At 45.2% G+C, this 21,160-nt stretch overlaps 1 protein-coding gene and 1 long non-coding RNA gene across 3 annotated transcripts in view; one reads left to right on the plus strand and one right to left on the minus strand.

The window, feature by feature from the left end:
• The window catches only part of LOC306826662 (uncharacterized protein), a 242,344-nt gene that overhangs the window by 149,629 nt on the left and 71,555 nt on the right, over positions 1-21,160 (minus strand). The gene's annotated exons all lie outside the window — the stretch shown is intronic.
• LOC306826582 lies at positions 263-6,252 on the plus strand. The gene is made up of 2 exons (XR_013779452.1): positions 263-841; positions 1,900-6,252. It is a non-coding gene; the product is annotated as an uncharacterized lncRNA (long non-coding RNA).

A 21,160-nucleotide genomic window follows, 5' to 3' on the forward strand; every position in this document is an offset into this window, starting at 1 on the left:
ATTTTTGTCGTCTCTGTCAGGGGCTCCAAAATGTCAATAGCCACCCTCTCGTTGTTCAAAGGGGAGCATAAGGGGCGGCACCTTAAGTTTTTCGGGAGGCACAATCTGCGCACTTCTGTTTTACATTGCCGAACCACCTGTTATGGAAAATTTTACTCCATGTGTACTACGAAGGTCTCATAGAATCTGTCATATGAAATGTATCTGAAATGTCTTAGAATACGACATTCACAGCATATTGGGTGTTTTGTTTCCCATCAGTTTGTTCCCTTTATTCTGTTTCTCACACTCTGTACATGTGGGAAGAGTCACCCAGACTCTTTCTCACTGGACTCCATCTCCTTCTCAGCCTTGGGAGATGGTAAATAGTCATGTAGTCTCTTTTCTCACACTAGGGGATAGATGGCGCCCTGCCAGGTGGGCAGTGTCTCTATGTGGCGTGATGGGGAAGTGATCTGTGTAATGTGATGGAAATGTATAAGTTTTCATGTTTGCCTTTTCTCGGGGCCTCTTTCTCTCCTCACCGTGTGAGAGAGGGGTCTTCGAACGCTTATCTTGCCTTCGAATAAATGTTCGTTGAGACCAGATCGATCTTGGGGTTCCTTTTTGAATAGATCTTCTCACTCTTTATTTTCACTCTTTGGTAATGGAAAAAATTCCACAACAATTTGGCGTTGTCGGCAGGATCCAGCGAGCTGCTACACGAGGGGAACGGGAGAACGGTGCTTGGCCAGCCTGAGGAAAAAAACTCAGTCCACCTGTTTGAACAGGGGAGCCGGAATCTCGTTTCCTGCGTCTACGGCCGCCTGGATCCAACGGACTTGATCCGAGAGAATACTGGGTGAGATACTATTCCAATCATAATTATGGACTCTCTGGGAAAGGGAAGACGGGTGTTTTTATGATTTCAAGCACTATAAAGAGAGAAAATCAGGGACTTTCCAAGGAAAAATCAGTGCTCTTATGATTTCAAGCACAATAAAATTTGAAATACCGGAGATTTTCCAGGGGGAAAATTGAGTGTTTTTATGATTTCATGCACTATAAAGAATAGAAATCCGGGATTTTTTCTTGGAGACTCAGTGTTCTTATGATTTCGAGCACTAAAAAATAGAAAAGGAATCAGACTTCCCAGTGGGAAATTCAAGGTGCTCTTAGTATTTCAAACTTTAGGAAGCTAGGAGCTCTGGATTTTCTCCGGGGGACTCTCAGTGCTCTTATGATTCGAGCACTATAAAAGTGAAGAATCAGGGGACTTTCCAGGGATGTTCAAAGGGTGAGAATATTCTCGTGGCAAGCCAGTGCCCTTAGCATTTCGGCACTATAAAGTTAGGAAAGCCAGCAAGAGACGTCTTGACTGTAACATGGGGTCCGGATCCACTAAGTGTCAAGGGCCTTTCCCCGACAGTCCATTGTGTAATATTATGATATAAAAGAAAAAAGAAAAAGAGAAAACAGGAAAAAAGGGAAAAAACAAACAAACAACAAAAAAACAAATACGGTGAAAAATGTTTCGAATGTCTGAATGAGTGGATGATTGAATATGGATTTCCAGAATGAGTTTCGTTGAACTTAAATCAGTTATAATAATAGTAATAATAATAATAATAATAATAATAATAATAATAATATAAATAAAGACAGTATAAATAAAAGAAAAAGGTAAAGGTGAAAGTTAAGGATTTGAAAAGATATGGGAGTCATAGCAAATGCATGACAATGTGGAAAACTGCAGTGAGACTCTCGCTGCAAAAGAGAGAGAGGAAAAAAGGTCATGTAAAAGATGGCAGAGGGAAGAGTTTAAGGTGGAGATGTAACTGGAAGAAAAAACCAGTTCAGCCCACCTCCATATAGGTCTAGTGATACCTCACGCCTGTCTCCTTATATGCCCCATTGCAGGCACCATTGCAGGCCCTCAGGGTGACGGACTCGGACCTGGACTCCTACCCTCCCATGCCGCCGTCCCTGCCACCACTGGAACCAGACCAGCCGGAACCAGACGACCAGCCTCCTCCCCGTGGTCAACAGGGCCCAGCTAACGGTTCTCCAACATCGCAACGTTATGACAGCCCTAACATTGCCAGCTCCAGACCAAAGAGCAAAGCATCCAGATGGGAATAACACAGACACTGGAATACAAAGCTGCTGTTGCTACTCTGACCCGAGACCTGAGAGACGAATTCTTCAGAAACACTGATACCAGCGCTATCAGGAGTGTTATGCAGCGCCCAGAGAAGCAAGCTGCTGATTTCCTGCATTGCCTGACGGAAGCCTTTAACCGTCACTCAGGCCTCCTCTGCAACCACACTATGGATTATCTGAAGTTGCGGGGCAGACATGGTGTCATGGTGTACGGTATGGAGAGCTCCAAAGACACGTTTTACACGCTCAGGACGTGGTGAATGAGCGAGAAGGGAGCAGAAAAGAAAAGAGAGACACTGTTGCATAAGCTGCCCATTTCCAGGGCCTGTCCCAAAGACACGGATGCGAAGGGGGCCGAGCCCTTGACTGACATTCTGACGTGTACCATTACTGCTGGCAACCTGGCCGTCGAAGGGACGATTGCCTGCAGCGAGGAGGAGCTGAAGGAGGAGCCACCGGTGGGGACGGACGGGAGGTTGGGACTCCAGGTGCAGACGTCAACCCAGTTGCTGAGGGTCCTGCCCAGGGGCGTGAGATACCACACACACACACACACTGCTACACTCTGTTGAAACGGCGCCTGCTTCTACTGATTCACATAGGTTACACACACAGGAGGCATTAACACACTTAGAGTTACAAACACAACCCCTGCCAGAAATGTGTTTATTTACTTATTTTTTAGAAACATATTTACTTATTTTTAGAAATGTGTTTATTTACTTATTTTTTAGAAACTTGTGTTTATTCACTTATGTTATAGGAACTTTTGTTTATTTACTTATTTTGGGTATTTATGTTATTTTGATTTGATTCCCGCATTTCAAAACAAACCTGTGTTTTTACGATAGAAATTTTGGGGAAACTGGTTAAATTTATGGTTGATTTTAAGGCTACTCATTCTGTGATCACAGATTACAGATTTATTTTGTCTACCCCAATTAGATATAGTGGCAGATAGATCTATTCTATATCTGCCTCTGGGGAAACCATTAGAGAAAGGGTTTCTAATCTAAAGATACGTCATTCATTTCTGGTTTCTCATCATGGACCTAATGAGGATGATCCTGACACGTGTTACAGCTGTACAATGGGCCCCATTTGAACTGAAATATATCTATGAGTTGAGAATACAGTTAGGACAATCGACCCATCAACTTGTTAAAATGACAAAAGAAAAGTTGCTCCTGACTCAGACTTCAAGCGACTTACTGACTTACACTGTACCTCTCATGCGTCTAACAACTTCGACCATGTTTATGGTAAACGATGGTACAAACAATCCTCTGACAGACTGACTCTAACGTTGTTTTGGAGCGCCCACGTGGCGGCTATCTGTGTGTCCTTGATGGAGCCTCAGGAAGGATTGTTTCGAGTTTACAGTTTCTCTCTGCATGTTTCTTCCTGAAGCTGAGCGCTCCTTCGAGCAATTGTTTATATTTTAGCTATTTGTTATTATTTGATGTTTATTTTGTAGAGAGAGCACAGTCTACTGAATTAAATTCCCTGGGTGTTAAACATACCTGGCCAATAAAAATTGATTCTGATTTTGGTTAAAACAAGCCCTGTCTCAGTCGCCACCTGCCTCGGGTCTTCCTGACCCCTCCTGTCCTGTTGTTCAAACGGTGGATAAAAAGGGAGGATTTCTCTCTTCTGTCTTGTTATAAATGCGTGGTGATAAACTCCGCTCGGTGGCCTACTTTTCATCCAAACTTGACCCTGTGACTGTGGAAATTCCTGGTTTTGTTTTTTTAGCAGCTGAAGAAGCTGTTTAAGCTTCACGTGACATTTTTGGCTTCGATCTTACAGTCCTTGTTTCTCGTAATGTTTATTATTTTGCTTGATCAAAATGCATGACACTTGTCTGCTGCCAGGTGGTTGCGCTATGCCACCATCTTGCTTGGCCTCCCCAATTTCACTGTCAGGTCTGCACACCTCGTGCTGACCTCTCTGACCGACCCCTGATTAACCCTGACCTAATCCTGTTCATTGATGGTTTCTCCTCCTGCTCTGACATTGGACTGAAGAGGGTAGAATACGCTGTCTGCTCTGAAAACAATGTGTGGGCCTCTGGCACACTGTCATCTAATTACTCTGCACAAACAACAGAACTTGTGGCTTTAACTGAGGCCTGCAAATTAGCATCTAAAGCGGTCATGATCTACACTAACTCCCCTTATCCCTTCGGAGTAGTTCATGACGTTGAAACACTATGAAAACATCGCTCTTCTCTGAAATCTGACTGTAAACATATTTGAAACTGTGGTTTGCATGTTTTTCCATGTGTGTCGAAGCATTTCCAACTAAACATGTTGACAGAAGTGCCGTCGCAAAAGCTCTTTTGACAGAGATCATTCTAAGGTGGGACACACCTAAACCTAAACTCCAGTGATAATGGCATCCATTTTATTAAGAAAGCCCGAACAAGAAGTAAGTGCTCTGTAGGGGTTCAAGCTAAAAACACTCTGTGCCTCCCATCTACAGTCAGGTGGCGCTGTGAGCGTGAAAATGGCACTTTAAAAGCAGATTGGCTGAATGTTGTGAAGACACCAAGATACCCTGGACAAAAGCACTTCCGCTTGTTCTCATGTAAATGCGTACACGCACACGTGCACGCACCTCACTTAACTTTTATGAAATATTGTTTGAACATCTAGATAACACTGGAGGGGAAACCAGCACAAAACTAACTCCACAAAACTAACTAACATCTGCTGCTTTATTAGAACGTAGCATGTTGAAATATTGCAAAAGTCTGTCACGGTCCCTTTCTGTCTCCACCAGGCGGTGAAAGCTGCACTACCCGTTCCAGCGGCCTCTGGACCGCTCTACACCTTCTGGCCAGGACAGTGGGTTGCTGTGAAGGACCACAGGCACCGCCACTGAAAGTCCAAGCGCCGGTTAGGTCCGAACCAGGTTCGGCTGACCCACACCGTTTGAAGGTCGCAGAGATGGCCACGTGGATTCACGCCAGCCACTGCTGCCTCTTCACTGGAGAGCCCAGTAGCTGCCCCTAATCCAGCCCATAATTACTCTGAGGTGTTCAGAGCGTTCCTGCGTGGCCACCATTGGAGCCGTTGCCTTTACCATCTTGTGCCTCCCCTTGTGGTTGTCCCTTTGGGGAGACCCTGTCCATGCGTCTCCCACCAAAGGTGAAAACAGAAAACATTCAGGGGAGCGGCATAGTTTTTGGATTATTGCCCCAAACCACTCCTTCTAACTGCTTGCTGATTCCTTATGACGCCTTAGTACACGTTTCCACTTCCGTTTTCCTACTGTGGAAAAGCAACCACACTCCACACCTTTTCACTGGAAAAGAAATCTGACTCAAACTTTTCACTGGAAAAGAAATCAGACTCAGACTGTGAATCTTCCCCCTGGAGGAAGAATGTAATGGAAGTTATTATGTTCTTCGTGATCCTCACACCTTTACTGCACCGACTAATTTTTTTTGTGTTCGATCTCGATCAGTGTACATGTAAAAAAAAAAAAAAAAGGTCTCAACCTCTTTGTTAACCCTTCTGTCTGTATTACTTGTCAAGACCCCAAAAGCACATATTTAGGTACCAATGCGGGATGTAATATCCCTCTTAATGACTCCTGCTCTTTCTTTCTTCCTTCTATGATAAATTTGCTGTTTATTGGAATTGTGCTGCTGATTTTGTTTTTTTCTTTAGATAGATAGATAGATAGATAGAAATTTTATTGATTCCAAGGGAAATTCAAGGCATGAATTTTGTCATGGTTTGGTTTTGTTTCTGGTTCTTCTAGTTTCATTCTGTCCTTAGTGTATTTGTTTCCTCGTGTTGATTGTTTTCCCGTGGGTGCTTTAATGTTTCTTAGTCTTGTGGTTAACTTTAGTCCTTAGTGATTACCCTGATGTTCCTCACCTGTCTTGTTAGTCTCACCTGTGTCTGATTACCCCATGTCTATTTAGTCTCTGTGTTTGCCTCAGTTTCTTGTCGGGTCATTGTCGTTGTCAGTGTCTTTCATATGTCGTCATCTCTGGTTGTTCCCTGTGTTTTCGTCTCCTGGTTTTTGGTTTTTTTGAGACGTTTTGGATTTAGTTTTTGGTTTGCCTTTTTGTTAAATAAATTAGTATATTCTGCACATGGGTCCTCCTCCCTGTTTCCTGCCTGCTCGAGCGTGACAAATTTCCCTATGTTATTTCTGCACCAGAGCTCGGGTTCATTACCTAGAGAATCAAACTGTTCAATATCAGCTCCTTTCAATGACTTCCCCTGTTATTAAGAATTGTAAGAATCCAGCACCTACAGGGATGATGAAGAAGACTATAATCCGTAAATATTGATATGCTGTACCTTTATGAAGTTTTGACTTGAAGTGGTTACACATTGTCATTGGAATTACGGATGTTTGGTTTGCTGTGACTACACACACATTTAAGAAAATTTCCCAAGTATCATATGGTGTGATTAACATGTAATCAAAAGGGAGGAATGTTATGGAAAATTTTACTCCATGTGTACTACGAAGGTCTCATAGAATCTGTCATATGAAATGTATCTGAAATGTCTTAGAATACGACATTCACAGCATATTGGGTGTTTTGTTTCCCATCAGTTTGTTCCCTTTATTCTGTTTCTCACACTCTGTACATGTGGGAAGAGTCACCCAGACTCTTTCTCACTGGACTCCATCTCCTTCTCAGCCTTGGGAGATGGTAAATAGTCATGTAGTCTCTTTTCTCACACTAGGGGATAGATGGCGCCCTGCCAGGTGGGCAGTGTCTCTATGTGGCGTGATGGGGAAGTGATCTGTGTAATGTGATGGAAATGTATAAGTTTTCATGTTTGCCTTTTCTCGGGGCCTCTTTCTCTCCTCACCGTGTGAGAGAGGGGTCTTCGAACGCTTATCTTGCCTTCGAATAAATGTTCGTTGAGACCAGATCGATCTTGGGGTTCCTTTTTGAATAGATCTTCTCACTCTTTATTTTCACTCTTTGGTAATGGAAAAAATTCCACAACACACCCCAGCCCAAAAAGCGATCCTTCACCTTTCCCTGCATCGTATTTACTTCTAGGAGGCCCACAGTGGGATTATTGTGCAACTGATTCAGGTCTTTAGAAACCAGGACCTGGGGAAAGACAACCTGTCCTTATGGCACCACATCTAAATTAACTGCGGCAATAAAAAGATGCCTGCAGAGTGAGTGATATAACAGCTGAAGACGGAACAGTTTACGGCCCGGAAAAGGCACTTACTGCCCCCCATCAGAGAGTCATTAGCTCATCAGCTCATCAGTTCCCACCTCCCCACAATGTTTGCAGGGAGCCATTGACCCCTCCCTCACATTGCTTCACTACAAAAGAAACAACAGAGCAGTCAGTAAAAGGTAAAAACATCTATAAAGAACGTTTTTCATTTTTTATCATTGGTGACTCCTTCAGTGATGATGTCATTTACCTTCGAAATTAGTTTTTTTCAGCCTATAAACCTCAGTCAAAGACATAAACTCTTCCCCCCCTTCTGCACTTCCTGGTGAGCGGCCTGGCTGACCTGGTAAGTTCAGGTCCCCACCGTCCTCCCCCTCGAGGGCCGGGAGGTACCTGGGACAGGGTGTGAGACGTGGGCGGTCTCACGGAGCAACGCGTCACGACGCTACTCGTTGTATTGTTTTGGTGGATTTTTTTTTATTTCCTTCATTTCATTGGATTTATTAGTATTTCTCATATATATTTATATATATATATATATATATATGTATTTTTATTTATATATTTATTTAAATATATCTATATATCTATATATATCAGCGGGAAGAGCCGGGAAAGGAAGACACAGAAACAAAATAAAACAAAAAACGGAACACAATTTTTTTTTTAACCCGCCTTCACGATAAGGACACCGCGAGGGTTAAATAACAAAATATGCTCAACTAAATGAGAGAATGTGAAAAGTGACCGAAAACATCTTTCTGTGCTGTTTGGACACTGAAATTGTTCTTTCATTCAGAGAACCTCTTTAAAGTACAACATTTGCTCTGTTCTGAATATTTTGTTCTTCAAAATAAAAATAAATAAAAAATCCCCCAAAACAATACAACAAGTAGCGTCGTGACGCGTAAGCAACGGGACAGGTACCTCCCGGCCCTCGAGGGGGAGGACGGTGGGGAAGAGGACGGGGAGGGACAGGACGAGGGAGAGGACGAGGAGGAAGATAAGGAGGGAGAGGTCGAGGAAGACGAGGGAGAGGTCGAGGAAGACAAGGAAGATGAGGAGGAAGAAGAAGAACAGAGAGATGTTTTTGGTCACTTTTTACATTTTCTCATGTAGTTGAGCATATTTTGTTCTTTAAAGAGGTTTTCTGACTGAAACAACATTTTCAGTATCAAAACAGCACAGAAAGATATTTTCGGTCACTTTTCACATTCTCTCATGTAGTTGAGCAATTGTTGTTTCAGTTAGAAAATAACAATGACAGCGGACCTGTCCGAAAAAATCTCAAACATTTTCATGAAAAAAACGATGACCGCGTCGGAAAAAATGTCTAAAAAAATGTCCAACTTTTTCATGAAAAAAACAATGACCGCGGACATGTTGGAAAAAATTCAAAAACATTCATGAAAAAAACGATGACCGCGGACCTGTCAAAAAAAATCTAAAATTTTCATGAAAAAAACAATGACCGCCAACCTGTAGGAAAAAACACTTTAAAAAATGTCCAATTTTTCATGAAATAACAATGACCGCGGAATTATTGAAAAAAATCTCCTCGCCGACGTCCACACCAAGACGCTTGGTGCCTGTGGGGACTGCAAAGAGGGTCTTATTTCCCTCTGAGAAGCCTGTTTGTGGGATTCGCTTCTTCTCATGGATGAAGGGATGGAGAGGAACGTGGGTGCGGTCCCAGAAGCTTCCACCTTCCGTGACTGTGGGGATTGTTGTCCCCTGGATACCCCAAACTTGCTCAGAATGTCCAGTGTCTCTGTCTTCCGCCACGGTGGCGGCGACGCATATGCGGAAGAAACATGGGGCCAGGAAGCTGATCTTTACCTGTGGGAAGTGTGCCACGATCTCTCCGAGTTTCCGTACGATCGCGGGGCACTTTCCTGGCTGCGGAATTGCCGGGAAGCTCAGTCTCACCTCCAGCAGCTATCCTTGCGATTACTGCCCTAAAACGTTCTCTACCATGGCAGGCCGATCCAATCACCAGAGAATAAAACACTCTGCGATTTATTCCGAGAGAAGTGCGAGGCAAGGCACCAGGAAAATGCTGGGCTCGAAATGGAGCGACACTGAAGACAGTGTGATTTGGGAATGTTTCCTTTTCAAGGGGCTTACGGCTGCCTCTACCAAGTCCGCAATGGCCAAGCTCCAGGGGAGGAGTCTACCACAAATAAAGGCAAGGTGGAGCGGCTTAGCCTCGACTCCCTCCCTGGCATCCTGCCCTGCTGACCCGACTTTGGCATCCGACCTGCTTCTCCTGGAGACTCCTGTTCCTCCAGTCCCGTCTGTGTCGAACCTCAAGTCTGTTCTGGTCCAAGCCCGGAAGTCAACCGTGGCGAGGGGAGGCTTTGCCGCCACAGGCGTTCACTGGATTAACATTTACGTCAAAGCCATACAGCTTTCCCTCCGGCGACAAAGTGGCCTCCCAGCTATACGTCAAATCGGCCGCTGGGTGGGGAGACGGCGCGGTTCTGTCCGTCTGTCAGCCGGTCGCTCGGTTGTAAGGGAGAAGAGGGCCTCCTTCAGGTTGATGCAAAAGAAGCTGTCGGAAGATCCCTCCTCGGTGGCCGGTAGGTTGCTGGATGGGGAGGAGGAGTTGAGCTGCAAAATCAGTGTGAAGGAAATGGAAAGTGCTTATAGGAAGGTGTGGGGCAGGGGGGGGGCATACCGTGGCCTTGGACAGTTTGCTTCTCTCCCTGCTGCGGACAACGCACCTCTCACATGTCCGATATCACCTGCGGAGGTGTCAAGAGCCATCAAAAAGATAAAATCGAAAGCGGCCCCAGGGCCCGACGGCATCAAGAGGGGTGCTCTACTCAGGTGGGACCCCGAAGGGGATAAATTGGCAGACCTATTCAATGCCATTGTCTTGTGCGGTCGACTTCCCTCCTGCCTCAAGACGAGCAGGACGACTCTTATCCCCAAGCCTGGCTGTGTCCTGGACCCAGGCAATGTCAACTCATGGCGACCGATTTCAGTCAGCTCCGTGATCCTCAGAGTCTTCACGAGTATCCTGGCCTCTAGACTTGGCGAGGCGTGCGCCCTGCACCCTCGCCAGAGGGGCTTCATCCGAGCCCCCGGCTGCTCCGAGAACCTCATAGTGCTTGAAGGCTTGATGACACTATGCAAGAGGGAAGGTGGGACTCTGGCCGTTGTCTTCATTGACCTTTCCAAGGCGTTTGACACGGTCTCACACGATCACCTAGCCGATGTCCTGAGCAAGCGTGGAGTCGATGCCCAATTCAGAAATTTAATCAGGGACTCCTATGAAGGGTGCTTCTCCAGGGTCAGGACAGCTGGGGGGCTGACCGCTCGCCTCAGACTGCACAAGGGCGTGAAGCAGGGCGATTCCATGTCTCCCTTGCTGTTCAACCTGGCAATTGACCCCCTCCTCCGCATCTTGGAGAAGAGAGGGGTGGGAGTTAAAATAAAGGAGTTGGATGTTTCTGCTCTGGCCTTTGCAGACGACCTGGTCCTCCTGAGTGACTCGTGGGACGGAATGAAGAGAAACCTCAGCATCCTCCAGCTCTTCTGCGCAATGACTGGGCTTGGGGTGAACTCTGCAAAGAGCCACGGCCTCTTTCTGAGCAAGGAAGGTCACTCCAAGTTGCTGCTGAACCAGTGTCCTCCGTGGTTACTGGACGGGGCTCCAGTCCACATGGTCCCGGCCGATGGCCTGGTAAAATACCTTGGGGTCAACGTGAACCCCATCAAGGGCGTTGTCTGCCCTGACGTGAGAGGTATGGTGCGGGGGTTCCTCCGGAGACTGTCGGCTGCCCCGTTAAAGCCGACGCAACGTCTTGAATTGCTAAAGACGTACGCTTTGCCCAGGTTGACCTATGCCGCTGACATGGGAGGCGCCTCCCAAGGCCTTCTCGACGTATGTGACAGGGACATACGCACGAGCGTAAAAACGTGGCTGCATCTCGACCAATCGACTGCCAATGGCCTGCTCTACTCCAGGTCTCGAGATGGTGGCTTGGGACTGGTAAAACTAAGCTCATTCATTCCTGCCCTTCGCCTTCGCCGCTTTGTGAGCCTGTTTGCGTCTGAGGATTGCTTTACGAGGGTGGTCTCCAGCGCCACCCTCCCAGCCAAGATGAGGGACTTGGTGAGATCGGCAGCGGGCACTCCTGTTGACGAGGTCAGGGCCTGCGAAGAGTTGGTGGCGGGAGGTGCAAAAGTGGTGTCGTCCTCCGCGTGGCGGGACGACGAATTCAAGAAATGGTGCAGGCTGGCTTCCCAGGGCCTGGGAGTGTCGGTCTTCCACAAAGACAAAGTCAGCAATGCGTGGCTATACAAACCCGCCTGGAGACTCCGCTTCCAGTCCGACATGATTCTGGCACTGCAGATGCGGACCAATATGATAAGGACCCTGGTTGCAGGGACAAGGGGAAGACCCTCCAGCGAGGCACGCATACTTTGTCGCTTATGTGGGTCTGGCAGGGAGACCATGCGGCACATAATTAGCTCATGCCCAAAGCTCCGGCGAAACCGCATGAAGAACCATAACAAAATCTGTTATGCTCTGGGCATGGTGGCAAGGCGTTTCGGCTGGGTGGTTGCCCACGAGGAACATCTAAAGACCAAGGATGGGAAGGTGGGGGTCCCAGATCTACTATTGTTCAAGGGCCGGACTATCCTGGTGATCGATGTGGCAATTTGCTTTGAAGCAGGACCACACTCACTCCCAGACCGAGAGATTGAAAAAACACAGAAGTACCGTCCTTTTGTCCCGGCAATCCGTGAGGCGTACTCCAGAATGCAACACGTGCACGTGCAGGGCTTTCCGATGGGTGCCAGAGGCAAATGGCACCAACCCAATGACGCCATTCTTTCCATGCTTGGAATTGGCCGCCAGCAGGTCAAGGACTTTGGTGCCGGGTTGAGCAAGTTGGTACTCCTGTATACGATGGACCTCCTGAGGGTCTTCAAGAGGCTCACCCGCCTGCGCTGATGATGATGGGAGATCCGCGTGGCTCTCCTCCCTTTCGACAAGAAACATAAGAAGAAAAAAAACCAAAACGGTTCCTTTAAATAATTACCTTGGATTTCTCTGCACATTCTTTTGATGGGATGTGTTGAGGTTTTCAGGAGTGAAAACCTGATCAACAATTAGTTTTTTAAAGTAAAATTTGGTTATTGTGGTGTATTAATGCTATTATTTGTGTACTGTTAGACCATTCAGTCTTGCCGTAGTTTGTTAGTGCCTACTGAGCATGTTCACGTGGTTGTTTAGAGAAACTGTTACCCCTCGTTACGCTGTAATGCTGCTCTCCCCAAGTACGCTATATAAAGTGTTAAAACGTGTGCATCGCCTCATTATTTAGGTTTAAGTACACCACAGTTATCAAATTAGAAACGTTTATAATTACATTTCTTTAATTAATACTGCCAGAACATTCTATCAATGTATTTGAATGGGCTTACCACTGCTCGCAAAACCTCAAATATCTTAAAAACTAAACATGGTATCACCAATCTGTTTGGACTGTGAGCGACAGCACAAGTAGGCACACGTTTTGATATATTTTATGTGTATTTAACATTCAGACTGAGATCACAGTGGCGATTTTAAAACATGAGTAAAAACTGAAATTCTGGACATCACTTAGAGTGAGAGGCCAATGTGTGTGTATGTGGTGCGTGACTGTCAAACAAATGTCTCCCCTGGGAGACTGAAACATTTTATTGTTTTATTTTTTGCTTTATGAGTGAGAGGACACTCAGAGCTTTCTTTTGATGTATTTTGTTTATATATGTGAGCAACAATGAGTTCAGGATGGCGATTTACAAATATGTCTCCAAAACTGCAGTTCTTGGCAGTTACACTCTAGGATTTCAAATTTTGCCATCTACTTTAAATGGGGCAAATTTTGGCCAAATTTTTGTCACTTAAACTCGAATTGTGTCCAAACCGTGTGCCCGAGGTTTCCACAAAGTAGTAGCACACTTTTTGGGGCCGAGCCGGTCGTTTTGATACCTTTCTTGTGTGTGTGGCACAAACGCTGTGGGAGGAGTAGCGCGGCCCGTTTTGAGGATATAATAAGGCGAAGAATAATAATAACTAGAAAATTTGCATTTCCCTGCGGAAAATGCGTGTGAATGCTTCCTGCTGAAATGTTGCAGAAACGCTGCTGAATGAAGAAGAACTAGCAGAAGTAGAGGAGAATTAGCAGAAAATGAAGAAAAAGTGGAACAAGTAGAAGAAGAGGAAATAGCAGAAGAAAAGTGGAAGAAGAGGAAATAGCAGAAGAAAAGTGGAAGAAGAGGAAATAGCAGAAGAAAAGTGGAAGAAGATCAAATAGCAGAAGAAAAGTGGAAGCAGAAAAAGAAGTAAAAGCAGAAGAACAAGAGGTAGAAGAAGAGGAAATAGCAGAAGAAAAGTGGAAGAAGAGGAAATAGCAGAAGAAAAGTGGAAGAAGAGGAAATAGCAGAAGAAAAGTGGAAGAAGATCAAATAGCAGAAGAAAAGTGGAAGCAGAAAAAGAAGTAAAAGCAGAAGAACAAGAGGTAGAAGAAGAGGAAATAGCAGAAGAAAAGTGGAAGAAGAGGAAATAGCAGAAGAAAAGTGGAAGAAGAGGAAATAGCAGAAGAACAAGAGGTAGAAGAAGAGGAAATAGCAGAAGAAAAGTGGAAGAAGAAAAACAGTAGTAAAAGGAGAAAAGGAAGTAGAAGAAAGTGAAAGTATCTGTACAAGAACAAGAAATAGTGATAGAAGAAAATGTAGTAAAAGAAGTGGAAGCAGAAAAAGAAGTAAAAGCAGAAGAACAAGAGGTAGAAGAAGAGGAAATAGCAGAAGAAAAGTGGAAGAAGAAAAACAGTAGTAAAAGGAAGTAGAAGAAATTGAAAGTATCTGTACAAGAACAGGACACATCAGACATGTCACTCGCAGGAGCTGGGGATCGAACCCTCAACCTTCCGATTGACTCTACCAACTGAACCACAGCCGCCAATCATGAAGAAAAGCATTTACAGTATAAAGTTCAATGCATGTGTGTGCGTGTGTGGAGGGGAGGGTGTTTGTGTGTGTAAGTGCAATCAAGAGCAACTGCATTCAGCTGGCAGCTTCGACTGAGAAAATGGGGGAACATCTCCCTATTCAGTGCTCATTTTAAGGGGTTAAATTAAGAGTTCGCGGCTGAATGATGATTTTATGAGCAAGAGGAGAGATAGCTGAACGCGTTGATGTAATTTTTATGTCTGGCATCCAAGAAATGTTGGAACTACAGCGATGTAAAAACTTAGTCAATTTTTCTTTCATTTGACATTTTTCGTTTCTTTTAACATTATCGCAGATGGAGAGTTTTTTGGACCACCTGCCGCTTTGAAGCTCACTGTGTCCAAACCGTAGCTCCGTTTGTCCTGAAATTTTAATGTGAGCGAGAGGACAAGTTTTCCTACGTTTTGAGGGTAAATTTAGTCATGTGGTGTGAAAATTGTGGTCGCTAGAGCAATTTGTTCGCGAGATTTTGAAATAATCTCACATCTCTGCCGCACTCTAAGCGATGATGTCACGCACTCTAGCTCTGAACATTCCACCACATAGACACCCATTCAAAAAGGGAGAAAACTGTAAAAAACATCACCAAACATTTGTAGGTATAGTTTAAAAAGTATAAAAGATAGCAAACCAATGTAAATGTAGCAAAAGTAGCAGAAGAACGTGTGAACGTTTTAAAGCAAAAAGGAAGTCTCTACGTTGAACAGAGCAGAAGTTATAAGGCTGAGAAGAAGGTTGAAAAGCTGAAACGTTTCCCATTCATTTCAATGGGGCAGAATTTTCTGGAAAAAGTGAAATAACTTAAAAAGTAAAAGTAGTAAAAACGCGAAAAGTCATAGCCATAATGAGCAGAAAAAGCTGAACAGTATGATAGTTGAACGGTGAAAGTAGCAGAAACGGTTGAAGAGCAGAAGCGAAGCAAAAAACGCACGGAAGTGGAATAATAACTAGAAAAATTGCATTTCCCTGCGGAAAATGCGTGTGAATGCTTCACATGCATTCACACGCCAAGAAAAAGCTGAACAGTATGATAGTTGAACGGTGAAAGTAGCACAAACTGTTGAAGATTAGTGTCGTTCGCAGGAGCTGGGGATCGAACACTCAACCTTGTGAGTGAGGGGCGACAACTCTACCAACTGAGCTAAAGCTGAAGCAGTGGAAACAGCAGAAAAAGTACAAGATGAAGAAGAAGAGGTTGAAAAGCTGAAATGTTTCCCATTCATTTGAATGGGGCAGAATTTGGTGGAAAAAGTGAAATAACTTCAAAAGTAAAAGTGGTACAAACGTGAAAAGTCATAGCACACATGAGCAGAAAAAGCTGAACAGTATGATAGTTGAACGGTGAAAGTAGCACAAACTGTTGAAGATTTGTGTTGTTCGCAGGAGCTGGGGATCGAACTCTCATCCTTCTGAGTGAAAGGCGAAGAGTCACAAACGGAGCCACAGCCAAAGCTGAGCATACAGCAGAAAAAAAACAATAAGCAGAAGAAGAGGTTGAATAGTTGAAACGTTTCCCATTCATTTGAATGGGGCAGAATTTGGTGGAAAAAGTGAAATAACTTAAAAAGTAAAAGTGGTACAAACGTGAAAAGTCATAGCACACATGAGCAGAAAAAGCTGAACAGTATGATAGTTGAATGGTGAACGTAACACAAATGTTTGAAGAGTAGTTTTAATCGCAGGAGCTGGGGATCGAACACTCAACCTTCTGAGTGAAACATTTCCCATTCATTTCTATGGGGCAGAATTTTGTGGAAAAAGTGAAATAACTTAAAAAGTAAAAGTGGTACAAACGTGAAAAGTCATAGCACACTTGAGCAGAAAAAGCTGAACAGTATGATAGTTGAACAGTGAAAGTAGGACAAACGGTTGAAGAGTAGAAGCGAAGCACGGAAGTGGAATAATAATAATAATAATAATAATAATAATAATAAAGATTTGGATATCAATAGTGTGAATGCTGTGAAGCATTCACACTAATAACTAGAAAAATTGCATTTCCCTGCGGAAAATGCGTGTGAATGCTTCACATGCATTCACACGCCAAGAAAAAGCTGAACAGTATGATAGTTGAACGGTGAAAGTAGCACAAACTGTTGAAGATTAGTGTCGTTCGCAGGAGCTGGGGATCGAACACTCAACCTTGTGAGTGAGGGGCGACAACTCTACCAACTGAGCTAAAGCTGAAGCAGTGGAAACAGCAGAAAAAGTACAAGATGAAGAAGAAGAGGTTGAAAAGCTGAAATGTTTCCCATTCATTTGAATGGGGCAGAATTTGGTGGAAAAAGTGAAATAACTTCAAAAGTAAAAGTGGTACAAACGTGAAAAGTCATAGCACACATGAGCAGAAAAAGCTGAACAGTATGATAGTTGAACGGTGAAAGTAGCACAAACTGTTGAAGATTTGTGTTGTTCGCAGGAGCTGGGGATCGAACTCTCATCCTTCTGAGTGAAAGGCGAAGAGTCACAAACGGAGCCACAGCCAAAGCTGAGCATACAGCAGAAAAAAAACAATAAGCAGAAGAAGAGGTTGAATAGTTGAAACGTTTCCCATTCATTTGAATGGGGCAGAATTTGGTGGAAAAAGTGAAATAACTTAAAAAGTAAAAGTGGTACAAACGTGAAAAGTCATAGCACACATGAGCAGAAAAAGCTGAACAGTATGATAGTTGAATGGTGAACGTAACACAAATGTTTGAAGAGTAGTTTTAATCGCAGGAGCTGGGGATCGAACACTCAACCTTCTGAGTGAAACATTTCCCATTCATTTCTATGGGGCAGAATTTTGTGGAAAAAGTGAAATAACTTAAAAAGTAAAAGTGGTACAAACGTGAAAAGTCATAGCACACTTGAGCAGAAAAAGCTGAACAGTATGATAGTTGAACAGTGAAAGTAGGACAAACGGTTGAAGAGTAGAAGCGAAGCACGGAAGTGGAATAATAATAATAATAATAATAATAATAATAATAAAGATTTGGATATCAATAGTGTGAATGCTGTGAAGCATTCACACTAATAATAAAGATTTGGATAACAATAGTGTGAATGCTTGAGCATTCACACTAATAATATTGACAATAGTAGTAGTGTGGTTTGCCTTTCAGGCAACCACCCTAATTACAATATCAGTCTCAAATAAATAAATTAAATACCAATGTTAAAAATCTGTATTTAATTGAAGGTGTGAAATCCAAACACAAAGCCCTTTCACCCAGCCTATATCACAATGCTGTTACACAGGAATCACAAACAACTGCTCTTTAAATTATAACAGAATTTATTTAACAAAGAAACATCAAGTTGATCAATGAAACTCAATCAAACAACTGTTATAAACTAAACTATAGACAACGTAAACAAACAAGCGTGGCGTGTGTGTTTGTGTATGAGGGGTGAATCCATTCTAAATTCATGCACTCCACTCATACCAACGTGGACCCTGCGCCTGCAAAGATGCCTGCGATCTGACCAGCGTCTGACACTACACTTACATTTTCCACAGACTTTGAATGGTCACACTGGCACAATGCACAAGTGGCGTTGCATGTGTGCATGATGTGCCTTCACACGTTAACGTGTTAACACGTTTGCAGACGCCACAGCTACGCCACATTTGAAAGAGTATTGTTGGATAAAAGTTGGCTGTTTTAATCATTTACCTAAATGTTGTAAATAGAAATCTGACTCCTTTAAATAATGACCTTGAATCTCTCTGTGCATTCTTTTGATGGGATGAGAGGAATGACTGAAGACGTCTCTTTCAGCTTAACAGAGTTTATTAACCTGATGAATCAAGAATACAAGTTACAGAGTCTCTGGGTTCAACACTACGTGTCCCTGACAACAGACAGATACCTGGTCAGTTCATGAAGTCTGAGCCCCGACTATCATTCCCTGAACCCTTTTATACACTAGACCAGGGGTGTCAAACTCCAGTCCTGGAGGGCCGTCTTCCTCAGACTGTTAGAGGTCTCCCTGCTCGGACGCAGCTGAATCCAATGAGTGACTTGTTTTCAGGCTTCTGTAGCGCTTGATGACAACACATTGGTTTAAAGCAGGTGTGTTAGAGCAGGGAGACATCTAAAAGTCAAAGAAACAAAACTCTGGAGAGCCTGATTTGGAGGTACGACACCACGAGGTGAAGACAATAATCTGGCGCCGGCTGCATGGAGAGAGCCGGCTTAAATACAGGAGCTGATGAGATGATCCACACCTGTGCACGCACCTGCAACCACTCTAATCAAGGGGGGAAGGGAGAACACAGGAGGAGCAGACAGACAGGGAAAACTGACAACACGTGGAAAGCACTACAACCCTAGATCATGACAGAAACACAGTAAAAAGCCGTTATGGATTTCTTGCTTTGTTTCGTGTCAGTTACTGTACTCATGCTTTGTATTACTAGCCTACATCACATCCGTGTTACTGCACAGTAAAGTTACTGTTTCCATGGTGCTTGAAGTTAGAGAGTGTGGAGTAAAATTGACTTCTTTCTCTCTACACGCCCATGCTTTCAACATACCGGTAAACAAACTTTTGAGTAGGGGTGCCGACAGTGAATTACGTCCCCCCACCTCTCTGGCTCCAACAATTGGTTCCGTGTCCCATTTTTAGTGCACAAAAACAGCCTATTTATGCTTTTGCTTTATTGTGTCATTCCTGCATATGTGCAAGCTTCGTTGTTATTGTTAGTTTCCCTAATTCAATTTATTAGGTCTACATGCAAATAATTCAAAAATAACTGGTTCGGGTTGCAATTCGAGACCTATTTAATATATATTTATTGCTCCTGGATCAGCCACTCGATCTCGTCCGGCGATGGCAGTGGCGGGCCATCTCGTCGGCCGTCAGCTTCACCGTAGTGTCCCTCCCCTCCTCGCTCCGCCTGGCCCCCTGCAGGTGGTGTACGTCGGCCCGGTCCCACTCGAAGATGGCAAATCTCAGCCTGGCCATGAAGAGCCCGTACAGGTGGTGGCTGTCGGTGGTGACACCTCTGGCGAAGCGTCGCATGAGGTGCCACATGTCCAGGCGCACCACCAGCTGGTCCCACTCTGCCAACATGGCCGACACCTGGAGGAGACACAGAGCGTTTGTCAGTTCACAAACGACACAACAAAGGTAGACATCTTTTTCAGACCCCTCCCCCCGCTCAGAGCTCGCTGCGCACCTTGCACTGCCCGAAGGCGGCGCAGCAGTCCTGGTCGACGTAGATGATGCGAGGAGGGCGCTGTCCTGCCTCCCTGTAGCGCCACATGAGACCACCCGCCATGGGCAACAGATCCTCGCCCTCAGAGTCGGTGAGCACGGACATCAGCACCTGCCCGTGCTCGTTGCCCACGTTGGTGCCCCGCCAGCTTCTTGGTGATCTGCGGGGAGAAACACAGACACACACAAACTGTCACTCTACACTGTGCGTGTCCACGTTTTCCCTTCATCATGTCTTTCATCACAACATCACGCTTGCTTTCTTGGTGGAGTCCATCTTTAAGATGTCCCCAAACACCGATGTGATCCTGGCCTTAGTCTCCTCTAGCTGTGGGAGAGCCTCCCTGACGTAGACGGACAGCAGCCAGTTTCGGGTGGGGATTGGGTGCATGGGCGAGACAGTCACGTCCCGCGCTGGTGCTGCACCCGGGACTCTCAGCTTGCTGATGACCGACAGGTACAGCATGCTCCGCGTGATCCACTGCTCGATCAGAGTGGCGCGGAGACGCGACGCACTGTTGCCGCTTCATCTGACAGATGACCATGCTGTCGCAGAACAGCCTGGGACAGAAGGGGGAGAAACACAGACATGTTAAACACTCAGAATGTATCTGCTTACTTGTAGGTGAGGACGGCTGGAAACTGCCAAATCCAGCTGGGCCACGAGGTACTTCTTGTGACATGAACAGCATTCCAGGTACTCCGTGCCCATGAAGTACCAGCTGTTCATTTCCAGCACCCTCCTCACGGTCTTGTACAGCCCGGCACCGGTCAACCTGCACTTACAGTTGGGGCACACAAGCCTGTATGCCCACATCCTGTAGGGGGCCCACAGGAAGAACCGGCTGAGGAAGAAGGCGTGGCAAGGGCTTCTGGGTGTAGAGGGGCCTGGCCTCTGGGGGGCTCCACCACAGACGCAGCTGGCTGGTGAGCACTGTCGCCCCTCTGCTGTCCTTGGTGAACAGCGCCCTGCCCAGCCAATCGTGGTCCTGCTGAGGGAGGAGCTTCCTCCAGGATGCTGGCAGCAGCTGCAGGATAGATCAGAATTCTGTCAGTGTAAAGATCCCAATGTTCACAAGAACAACTTCATCAACTTCATCAGATCTCCTAACCGTTGCTCCGAAACTCAGGGCCGGAGGTGCAGGTGCATCTGCTCCTGCTGCGTCTCCTCCTCCTCCTCCTCCTCCTGCTGCTGCTGGTCCTCCTGCCACAAACACAGACTTTGTGGTTCTCACTCTGTTATAACTCACACGTTCACATAAACTTGTTGCATGGATGAAATACTCACACTCATCGACCTCCTCCAAAACTTCCAGGAGAAGCTGGTCAAGGATTTCCCCGGAGACTGTGAGAAAGGAAAAAGAAATGAATGCATGCTGTGGTCTTATAAATTTAACCTGCAGCTGGTGCGCCTCCAGTCTTGAGCTGTGCTTACTCGATGGAGCCGGCTCCTGCACCACGTGCTGATCCTGAGGAGGTGCCCCGCATGTATGACTGCAGCCGGTGCATCCGGGAACCGTCCTTGACCCTCTGAGTCCTCAGCCACTGCAGGTAGCTACACACAGGAAATAAAACAGGGCACATGTTAGTTCATGTTACCAGCGTTCGTTGTCTCAGATGAT

This window comes from Symphodus melops, assembly GCF_947650265.1.
Source record: "Symphodus melops genome assembly, chromosome: 7".
NCBI lineage: Eukaryota > Metazoa > Chordata > Actinopteri > Labriformes > Labridae > Symphodus > Symphodus melops.